This window comes from Lepeophtheirus salmonis, chromosome 10 (genome assembly GCF_016086655.4).
Source record: "Lepeophtheirus salmonis chromosome 10, UVic_Lsal_1.4, whole genome shotgun sequence".
NCBI lineage: Eukaryota > Metazoa > Arthropoda > Copepoda > Siphonostomatoida > Caligidae > Lepeophtheirus > Lepeophtheirus salmonis.
In genome coordinates, this window is record NC_052140.2 from 12,078,274 (window position 1) to 12,089,095 (window position 10,822).

General features: G+C 33.3%; 1 long non-coding RNA gene across 2 annotated transcripts; it reads right to left on the reverse strand.

The window, feature by feature from the left end:
* Positions 1–95: 95 nt before the first annotated feature.
* On the reverse strand, positions 96–3,147 carry LOC139906490 (uncharacterized). 2 transcript variants are annotated; one of them, XR_011782047.1, is made up of 5 exons: positions 2,764–3,147; positions 2,435–2,627; positions 2,347–2,366; positions 936–1,019; positions 96–843 (listed from the first exon to the last, which is right to left on the reverse strand). It is a non-coding gene; the product is annotated as an uncharacterized lncRNA (long non-coding RNA). The 2 variants fall into 2 exon arrangements; XR_011782046.1 differs by having other exon boundaries at positions 2,435–3,147.
* Between the last annotated feature and the right edge of the window lie 7,675 nt (positions 3,148–10,822).

The following is a 10,822-nucleotide window of genomic DNA, read 5'->3' on the forward strand; positions in this document are numbered from 1 at the left end:
ATCCTGACAATTTAAAAAAATTTCCGATGAGATATTGAATCAAAAGTTGTATTAAAATCAATAGCTAAAATCACAACAAATATACCATTTTCCTTACAAAATCAAAAGCAGCTTGAATATCGCGACAAAATATAAACTTTTCCTTTGTTTTAAATAAACATTTATTTCATTTGTAATGTTTTTTGAAAAATTGGTTTCATTTGACAAGCTGCTATTCCAGAGATAATTTTATAAGATTCATTGAATAGACTGTAATAGGTATCCAATGATTAACGTTCGTTCCATTTCTTTTTCTTGGAATCAGAGCAATCCTTCCTTCGTCAGGATTTTTGGCATTTTTCCAAATCTCTCCATGGAGTAACAATTTTTGAAGATGTAATACGAAAAAAATTACTCGAATACATAAGTTGCTATTTATTTATCTGGCCTAATAATAATAAAAAAAATCATTATTAGCAAAATTAGCTTTATTGATTTTTAAAATATTCTCCATGAACTCCGGGTAACTTCAAAAGATAGTTTTTGAATGTATCAATGGCTTTTTATAGTGATGAAAACTACTGACGACATAATTTATTTTTGATATATGGGAATGGAAAAACGTCATTGGGGATCAATCATGGGTACACGGCGGATTACCCATCATTTCGATTTTTTGACTAGCCAAAAAGGTATTTGTTTGAGCACTTCCATTCGCATGATGAAGAATTTTTAGGACCTTAAACCTTTCATATTACACATAATTGAGTCCGAAGTGTTAAAATCCATTTACATATAAAAATAAATGTCACCTTTGCTGATTCTGTATCTCCTGTTCTCGCAAGCATTATTCCTCAACAAATTCTAGAAGGAATTATTTTGTTTTATTACAATGAAAAGAAAGCTTTCACATGGTTGGAATATATGGTGTGACCATATATTCCAACTATACCTACCATGATAATAATTTAATTATATAAATGTTCCATAAGTTGTGAAGAATTAACCAAGAACCATTTAACTTCTGGAGTAAAAGTTTTCTTAAAGAGAAGAAAAAAACTTTACTTATATTCTACATACATGAATAATACGTAGGTTAGGCCGGTCTGTTTTTCAACTTTATTCGAATTTGGATTGCGGTTTATTCGGAAAAGTTAGCATTTGATAAGGAAATAGTCTATGGAAAATTTTTATTTTCCTACAAGGTCATATTTAGGCGTAGTACATATAGTTTAACGTTTCAAAGGAGACAACAGTTCCTAACTTCGTTAATAAAGATTAAAATACAGAATTGCGTATTTATTCATTTCACATTAATTAATTATGATAGACATTATCCTAACATATAATAAAGATTATAAAAGTGTTTTTTTTTTCTATGTAGCAAAAACAGAGAATAACATAAGAAAAATTTGATCCTTCCTTTTTTAAAAACAAGGATGCGCGCTATAAGCGGATCATCAAATTTTCCTAAATTTTATCTTACTTTTTTTGCTACATAAGTGATTTAATAAAAAAAGCTTATAAAATACTTTTTATAGGTAAGAATAACGTCAAACAAAATTATCTTGTGTAAAATAAGTAAAAATTTATTTTTAGCTTCTACAGCTGTCTGAGTCTTGTAAAGATATATATATTTTTTTTTAACGCAATTTTTTATCTAAGCATTTATCAGATTAAAAATTAGAAAACCAGATTATGAAAGCTTAATGTATTTTCATATATCATATTTAATAAAATCACATCCTCTCTTAATTAAAGTATCTTTACAAGGCTGAATGCGCAAGCAGGCCTTCACGACTTGGTCCCATGATAAATCCTCAAATTCCTTTTTGATTTGACTAATAAATTCGTCCTTGGTGTTGCAAAGGATACGGTTGGTGTTGTCGTTTGATCGACCCCATACAAAAAAGCCATTAGATTCATATCCGGCGAGTTTGGAAAGCTAAAGTCCGGCAAAATGAAGTCGTCAAAATTGTTTTGGAGCCATTTGAGCCTTTTTCCAAAGTGTGGCCTGGAAAATAACATTTAAAGACCTAATATTTCTTCCTAATCTTGCGAGCAAACGTCCCAATGAGTCTCAGAGTCCGAAAAATAGTTATGTTATTGCTCTCAGTGCGGATTCTAAGGAGCACTCTTTAACTTTTCCAAATATTTTTTAAACAACAAATTGTCAATCGATTCAATTTTTTCCAACTGGTGAAAGTTTGAAGACACTGTCTAAAAGAAAAAAAATTATATAATCTTGGAGTAAAGGTTTTTGCATTTGTTCATAATTTTTCTAGACTACGCGTCATGTAAATTCGAAAAAAGTTGAAAACCAAACCCCTCTAATGTGTCATCATCATCTTAGATTCAAATACATACCTAGAGTTGAAATTATGTAACTTATTTGAGTGAGATATAAAAGAAAAAAATGTACAGAAAATTAAACTCAAATATGTATAAAACTTACTTCAAAGTCTAAAAGTCCCTTTTGCATTTTTGATGTGCTTCCAGGGAAAGAAATATTATTACTTTTATTAATGTTTTTTTTTTTTTTGTTCTTCTTGATATTAAATAAGCTTTGAAAAAATCTTCAAAAACCTTCATTCAATTTCCACAGAAGATATAAGGATATACCCTCATACATACTTTGTTAGCCATATCTTAGAAATTAAAATAAGCCAAATAACTTAGAAAGTAAGTATTTTGACAAAAAAACAAACAATGAATGGATTTAAAAAAAGCAAAGATCAACTTTACGTTTATTGACGAAAAGATATATTTCTATGTAATACTCACCCTCAGGTGTAGGAAAGGGGTTAAGCTGACATAGGGGAGAGCGAGACATATGTTACTACTTCATTAGGACCCTTGTAAATATCAGCTGCCAAACATCTATTTTGGTGATGAGAAAATGAATTACTGCTATAAAGAGGAGGATTCTAAGACAAGTGACTGAATTGACAATTTGCAGAATGACAGTCAGCTTATTCTAATCGTGATAACTCTTCCTCGAAAACCTCAGCGTGCTTGATATTCACGATAGCGTAGATATAGGTTGTAGTGACTAGTATATTCTTTGGTAAATCCCTCGTATCATGTAAATTTAAAAAAAACCACCGTGTGTTCTATTAATACTTGAGTTACAAAGGCCTCTTTCATCAAATGAGGCATCAGTTTGCTGTTTTTCATTTTCTTCTCATAAAAGTCGTACCCTGCACTAGACACAAGGGAAATACATATTTTTAGACAATTGTCAAAGAATCATTAAAAACTGTCAATTACAACTTGCTTGATTTTCAACTTTTTTTAAAATTACGATTACGGTTGGTAAGTAAAAGTTGGCATATGTTATGAAAAGTACCTATGCAAAATTCATTGTCCTACGTACCCATATTTAGTTTGTACATCTTAATCGAATTATGAAAAAATGGAAAAACTATTTACTAAGTCAGTATACCTAGATATTAAAAGGAAATTTTAAGTATATATTTTAAGCTATAAAAAGTGAAAAAACCGTTTGTTTTCTAATTTTTTTTATGGTATTCTCTCTTTTTCCTTCCATAAGATGTTTTTTTTTTTTTAATTAATCATATTTTTATAGGTTAGAATCATGTGTATCATAGTTAATTAATGCAATATATTGATTAATGATTTATTTTAATCCTGATTGGCGAAATAAAGAACTTTTGTCTCCTTTCAAAATTTGAAAAGATGCGCTGCCTAAAGATGACATCGTAGAAAAAACAAATTTTACCTAGGTAATTTTCAAACCAAATGATAGCTTTTCTGTACTACCCATAATCAAAATTAAAAAAAGTTGAAATTGAATACCAGCAAATTGAAAAGGACAAGTAAATGAAATACTTTGACACAAAAATATAAAAATGATATACAAAAATGGATACACGAGAAGGAGACTTCTTCTTTGGAGATAATGGATTGCATGTCAATAAGGAAAATATATATTCTTCATCGATCTCCGATGATATATTTAATCAAAGATTAAAATACATTATGTGTGATATATGACTTAAGTGTGTGTTCCTTACTATAATCAATAAAGAAAATGAATCACAGAAGAAGAAAAAATCTTTATTCTTTGAAGGAACAAGATTACTTTTTCAATAATCAGACATACATACATATGTGCATAGTTACAAACTCGAGAACTTTTAATTGATATCTGATGGAACTGATAATTATTCTTGAGGTAGGAAAAGATGATGCTGTCAAGAAAGATGAGAGGAGTGCTCAATGTTCTCACTAAGTGGAACAGTAGTAAAATCCCAATATCCCCCAATATTCCCCCAAGGAAGTTGAACGGAGTTATGTTTTTGCCGTTGTTTCTTTGATATTCTCCAGGATTACAAAAAAGTTACAGATTACATTTTGATCAAACTTGAACCAAAGATTTGTACCTACCCCCAATATGTTGCACTCTCTTGGGCATGCGCAAGGATCTATACAGCTGATTATTTTTTGTTGGGTAGCTTGTTCAAACCTGCACCAGTTGGAAAAAATTGACGAATTCGTTCTCCTAAATACATGGAAAGTACACGGAGCTCTTCTTGGAGTCTGTTGAGGAAGTGACAATATATCCTTTACTCGACCTCAGGTACTCAGTGAGATGTTCTCAAGGATGGGCCCGCCGTCATGCAGAAGAAGTTTCCAGCTCACTTAATTATGTTTGAAGTTTTTTGATCCGAATGCCACGTCATGCCTCCTCTTATGTTCCCAAAAGTACTTTATTACTGAAGCCTACCTGGTCCTGCTAAATACTAAGGTGAAACCCTGGATCGACATGGTTGCCAATGGGGGCCTTACATGTGACAGTAGTACTCGTCACCCTACCATACCTCGAAAAAAAAGGCTAAAATAGCTCTATCATAATTTTTACGACTTGTTTTTGTGTGAGTTTTGACCTCCAAACTGTTGTGTCTTGACGAGGTTGAGGAGACACAAACTATTTATAGGTGGAGAGATCCAAGACGACAGAGAGAAGCAAGGAGAAGAAAAGGCGTGGAGGAAATAATACAATACTTATTAAAGGAACATCTGTATTCTTTATAATACAAAAACCTACTTTAATTAATATACAAAATACATGACTATTTATACTACGTAGAAGACAGTACTTTAATACATATATATAAAAGAAAATACAAGACGATAAGAAGAAGAACAAGGGGGAGGAACCCCCGAATACATTACACCACCCCCCAAGCACCAAAACCATGACGGTGATTACACAGGTTCCGCTCCATGAATAACAGCTTATAGATCAACTCCATCCATGTCCAGGCGCGGCCAAACCATTCCCTCGTGTACATAAAATTTTTATCTCCATAGACGTGCCGTGCTCTCACCGGAGAAAGGAGAACCCTACTCCTCATAAAGGTTTTAGGGTCACGAGCACCCTGCTCGTCCCTGGGAGACATATCGATCTTGATCGATGCACCCTCATCCAACTCGGGGTGATCCAAAGGAGAGACCATTTCACATCCATTATCCAATGATGTGAACGGGAGAGTAGGAACAACAGAGAGCCAAAACTACATAGGATTGAATCCCCTTTTAATGATGTAGTACCTGACACGGACACACACTTAACTTCTTGTAAGTGACCCAGGTTCTCTTCCTTCCTCCACGAGGCCCAAACTGAGGCACAGTCCATATTGCTCCGCCTTCCGCAGACGAACGAGCGTTCTTCCTGTCGACGAAAAAGGGCTACCCAACTCCAGCAGAGCTAGCTTCGCCGACTATCCCACAGCAGGGAGGTCAGGTGATCCTGATCCCATCCTCGTCGCCAATGTTGTGTCTTGACGAGCGTCAGCAGAAGGAAACTTTTTATACGAAGAAATCCAGGATGACCGAGAGACCGTATAAAGACTTTAATTGAGCCTGGTGGTGATTTAACTAAATTAAATAAATCAGCATCCATTAAGCTTTCGTAATCTGGTTTTATTTTTTTAAACTGGTTGAAGAGAAAGTTGAGTTTTTAAAAAATCCTGATTGGGGCACAGACAGCTTGACCAAGCTGTCTATATTTCAACAGTAAGAGATAATTAAATCTTGAGAAGTCATAGTAAAACAAAACTAAAAATAATGCATACCTCGATTTACCGAGTGCACATTCTAGCTATAAATAAGTTGTTTCGAAATTTATTAGCTTTCATTTGCTGAACTACAGTTTTTATACGTTTATAAGAAAATTGTAAAACGGTCATCAGGTCGTCTCCACTCCGTCAATCTGTAAAGGAGGTCGCAGACATTGGAAAGTGCTCTGTTGAGCTGGACCGTAATGTCAGTAGGATCAATAACAGCAGGGAGAGCCTCTCCAGGAAGAGAGGAAGTGGAGGACAAAACAAGATTTCACTGAATACTTCTTGAGCTGTATGGTCTATGAAATTGGGGACCAAGGAATACTTGGAGGTGATAAAAGAGGTTGTGAAGCTCTGGTGAATGTCAACTATCCTGAAGGGAATTACTGTTGGTAAAAATGCTCAACACCTGGCTATCAGGGCATAACAACTCAAGGTTAATTCAACGAAAACTTTTCTGGCCTCCATTGAGAAAGAGTGGTTTGATATGTCCAACAACTACGTAATCAAGGTGTGCAATACTTTCAGGCCCCGACTGGAGGCCATGTTACCCGCAGAAGGATATTTTGATAAATAATTGTTGATATTATAAGGTGTATTTATAATAAAATTAGTCCTGATACTATGAATAGGTATTTTACAAAATGTCGCTTTACTGTGTTGGAAATCTTGTGGGAGGCATGCTCGGAAGTCAAAAAGTGCTTAGACGATCTCTGTCAAAATGCTGGATGTTTCTTAATGAAATTGGAAAAATCAATTTTACGAAATTTATATTTAATGAAGATAACTTTTTAATCTTTCACCTAGTCTATTTTTTTGGTTTTTTTTTCAATCCGTTGCTGAAAAATAAATCATCTCCAGATAGCCTAAAAAATTATAAATAATGTGTAATGGATCATATAACAGTTATAATGGACTTATAACTTTTATTTTTGCAGTTTCTTATGAAGTTTTTAAGAAATCTGTTAATGCGGCGTACATCCATTTTAATCCGACATTAGCATCTTCAATCTTTATTACTACGCAATATAAAAGTACATTGTCTTAACTTGTAACCTCTTTTTGTTCCTATAACTATCATTAACTGTCTGGAGAGCAATACAATACTATACAATTTTATTCCAGGTATTTAAAAGTCTCATCTTTTGCCTCTGTAATTTCTAAAAATTTCATTCAATTTTCTTGGTGTTTAAGAAAGTTGTGATGTTTTAATAAAATATCATATTTATAATAATCACAGATTTTGGAGTAGGATATAACATAAACACTTTGAAAAAACCCGTAAAATTTTCATGATAAATTGGTCATAACTTCCTTAATATTGAATATTTTTTTGTCATTATCTAATAGTTAAAACAGGATGTATTAGTAAGTGTTCAAATTTGAATGGACCGCCAGGTAAATCTTACTATCAAAAACTGGACAATTTTCCTTACGTACACTGTAGAAGTAATGTTTCATTTTTAATGACCTTTATATAAAGGTCATTACTTTATATAAATTAGTTTTTGCCCTTAATGATAGACTGTAAATATTACATTAATGATTTTTTTAATTAATATAAGATTTATTTTATTTTTCTTTGACGGCCTTCTTTTTTTTTAAATGGTCAATTTTATTTTTTCAAAAAGCTTTTTTATCATCTTTAGATTTTTTAAAGCAGCACTCCCATTTAAATTTTTTAATTAGTAACTGAAACAAAAAAAAAAGTTTAGGGCAACATTTTTTTTAGTCATTAAATAAATAATCAAAATTTCCTGACTCTGATAGTCATTGTATTACCTCTCCTACCATGTTGGCCCAGGGGCGTCTACAGTTTGTGAGCCGGAATTACTTAAACCCAAAAAATATTGCTTTACGGGGAAATTTCAATGGTAAAATGGGGAAAAAAAAAATAATTATATTTCTTAAAAAATCTGCAGAGGTCCCTGATGCCTTTTATCTTATACTTGATTGCTCAGAGATCTCGTCTCTTCATTCATTGTGAAGGTTCATTTCAGTATAAATGGACGTCAAAGTCATTTATGATTTGTAGATCATCAATTCAAGAATACGTCAGCCGTTCCAGATCTGGAATTTAATCGTCAAATACTCTATTGAAAACTGAGGAGTGACGAATTCGATAAGAGTAAGAATAGTAAAATAAAATGAGAATCTACATGCAACCCTTACACGTCGTTATCTACATTGTATCACGCAACCTTTCCTCCAAAAAGAAACAGAAAAAAGGCCTGGGAATATGGTAGTCATAATCCCAGACTATCACTATTGTATTAATTCTTCACCATTTTTAAAATGAATCATATATTATTTCAATATACCTAATATTTTATTCGATACTCTATAATAATATTGCTTAGTAATATTTGATTAAAAGAGTAGTTATGAGTAGTTTTTATATTATTTCTATCAAGAAATAGCCAAAATGTCTTCCCTTAAATAATAAAATGGCCATTATATATATTAAGTAAACGAGGAGGAATCAACAAGAAATTATTTTCCTGTTCTTTTGGAAGCGGAGGATATGTATAGAATGACTAATTAATTTGTGAATTTATGAAAAAGAATAAATTATGAAATAGCAATGACGTATCAAGGGAGAAGAGGGAATCGAGAGCTGACAACAAAGTTCATAGGGTATATTTGTGTGACCGAGATAACGTCGTGCTTATCCTCATTCCACAGCTACTTCATATAAACACCGACAACTATTTTCTCATAAATTATATTATGATTTTATTTTTCTATAAGGTCTTGTCCCAGAAGTCAGGAAAGTGATTTTAGCAGAAGTTACATCTGCCTTCAAGGCTCTAGGGTGGGGAGCATCATCTTGGATCCACACATAGTTGTTCTCAGGATGGTAAGCCTATAGTCAGGGCAAGATTTTCCACCTAAGGACATTATTGTAGGTCTTAGCCCCGATTTTCTCATAGGGCTTGAAGAAGAAGGGATCCATTTTCTTCCCATCAGAGGCCACGACTCCCAAATGTATTGTTTGGACCGGATGTTTTATTCTAAGATTGCCATGGATTTCTTAAGATGATACTAATATACATATGTCGTTTCTGCAGTTGAAAAACTGGTTGACTATCAATACTTTCTGAGAAGATCTTCACAGTTTACGGATGAGTTTTCAAGTAATTCAGGATGTTTTTTGCTTCTCTCAAGCCTTAAAGGCTTCATCCCGTTGTTGAGGAGATGTCTTGGAGTTCTGACAAAGCCCTTAAAGGCCAAGGTCAACTGCCTTCCTGATGGTGAGCTCGTCAAGGTGCGGGATCTCATCCGTGCACAAGAAGATCTTCACAGTGGACGCTGATCTCAACAGGAGAAATAACTGCTTTTTGGCTGAATCAAGAGCTCAGATCGAGGGAACCTACACAACCTAACATCCAGTGCATGTAATGGTTCTTGGCGTATTGGAGTCCGATGGCACCAATATGCCTCATTACTTCTTCAAGGTCATCGAAAAATTCAAAGTTTTTCCTCAGGTACAACTATGTGTTTGTCCTTCACATACGTCCAAGAAGGTGCAGCATTTCTGGAGGAAGAACATGGCTACATTCTGGCCGGCAGACTTCTTACCATCGTCCTCACCCGACCTGAACCTCCTGAACTTCACTGTTTAGTGCGTCTAGGAGGGAATGACACACGATACTTCTCACCCAAATGTCGATGCCCAGAAGAAATGTCCATAACGTACGTTGTAAACAACAAAATTTGTCAAACTAAACTTTTTCTTTTATTTGACCCAATAAAAGGTTAGTTTGAATTACCTAACAAAGTATCAGTGTTGGAAACTTATCCTCCCAATTGATTTTCTAAGCATTAGGAGATATATCCAGATAATTTTCATTCTACTCTTATCTTTTTATTATGTGTCATAATTAACCTGATAAGTTTCAAGACTGATAATTTATTGGTAAGTTAAAACTAATCTTTAATAGGATCAAATAAAAAAAAGTTTAGTAGACTTACATAAAATTAATAATGAGAATCAAATTAGTACTTTAGTATTAAAGGGAAGTTTTTTTATGCCTACTGAATAGCAAACTAATCTGCAATTGCAGAATTAGCTTTCAAATTAGAGAAACTTGTACTAATTGAATTTTCTCATTATAATATATGTATATATATTTCTAATTATGGCAATCTACCATTATTTAAAAATTATTTTAGTCAAATAATATTTTATGTAATTTAATTTATATGCACATTATAAGAATAAATATACTTTTTAATAGTCAGTTAAAATATATATCAGTATATATTTCAAATCATCCATCAATCTCTTAGGAAATAAGTCATAGTGATAAAAAAAAGCCATTACATTTCTTTTGGAATTTTTTTAATTAATAGTGTTTTTAAGAAATATATATAGCCTAGCAATTACAGTAGTCTATAGGGCTTTTATATCATAGAGATGTGAGGTAAATTGGGGAATTTTTGAATGGGCTATAATTCCGGAAGTTTAATTTTAATTTTGTAAAAAATGATTATTCAATATGTCGGTCGTTGGCGGCGATGGTCCGGAAGGAGGAGACGACATGTGCAGGATTTACCTAAACTATTCTGGGGCTTCGAGCAGACTTGCCTCTGTAACTCCCGCTAAAAGAAGTAGACCATAGAGATCAAATCGAGAGAGTAAGAGGGCCAAGTCTTCGGCCACTAGAAGTCAACGTTTTCGTCCTTTAGCAAGTTGAGGGTCTTCTTGGCCTTGTGAGCGTGGGTCGAGTCCTGCTCAACTGGTGGACTCA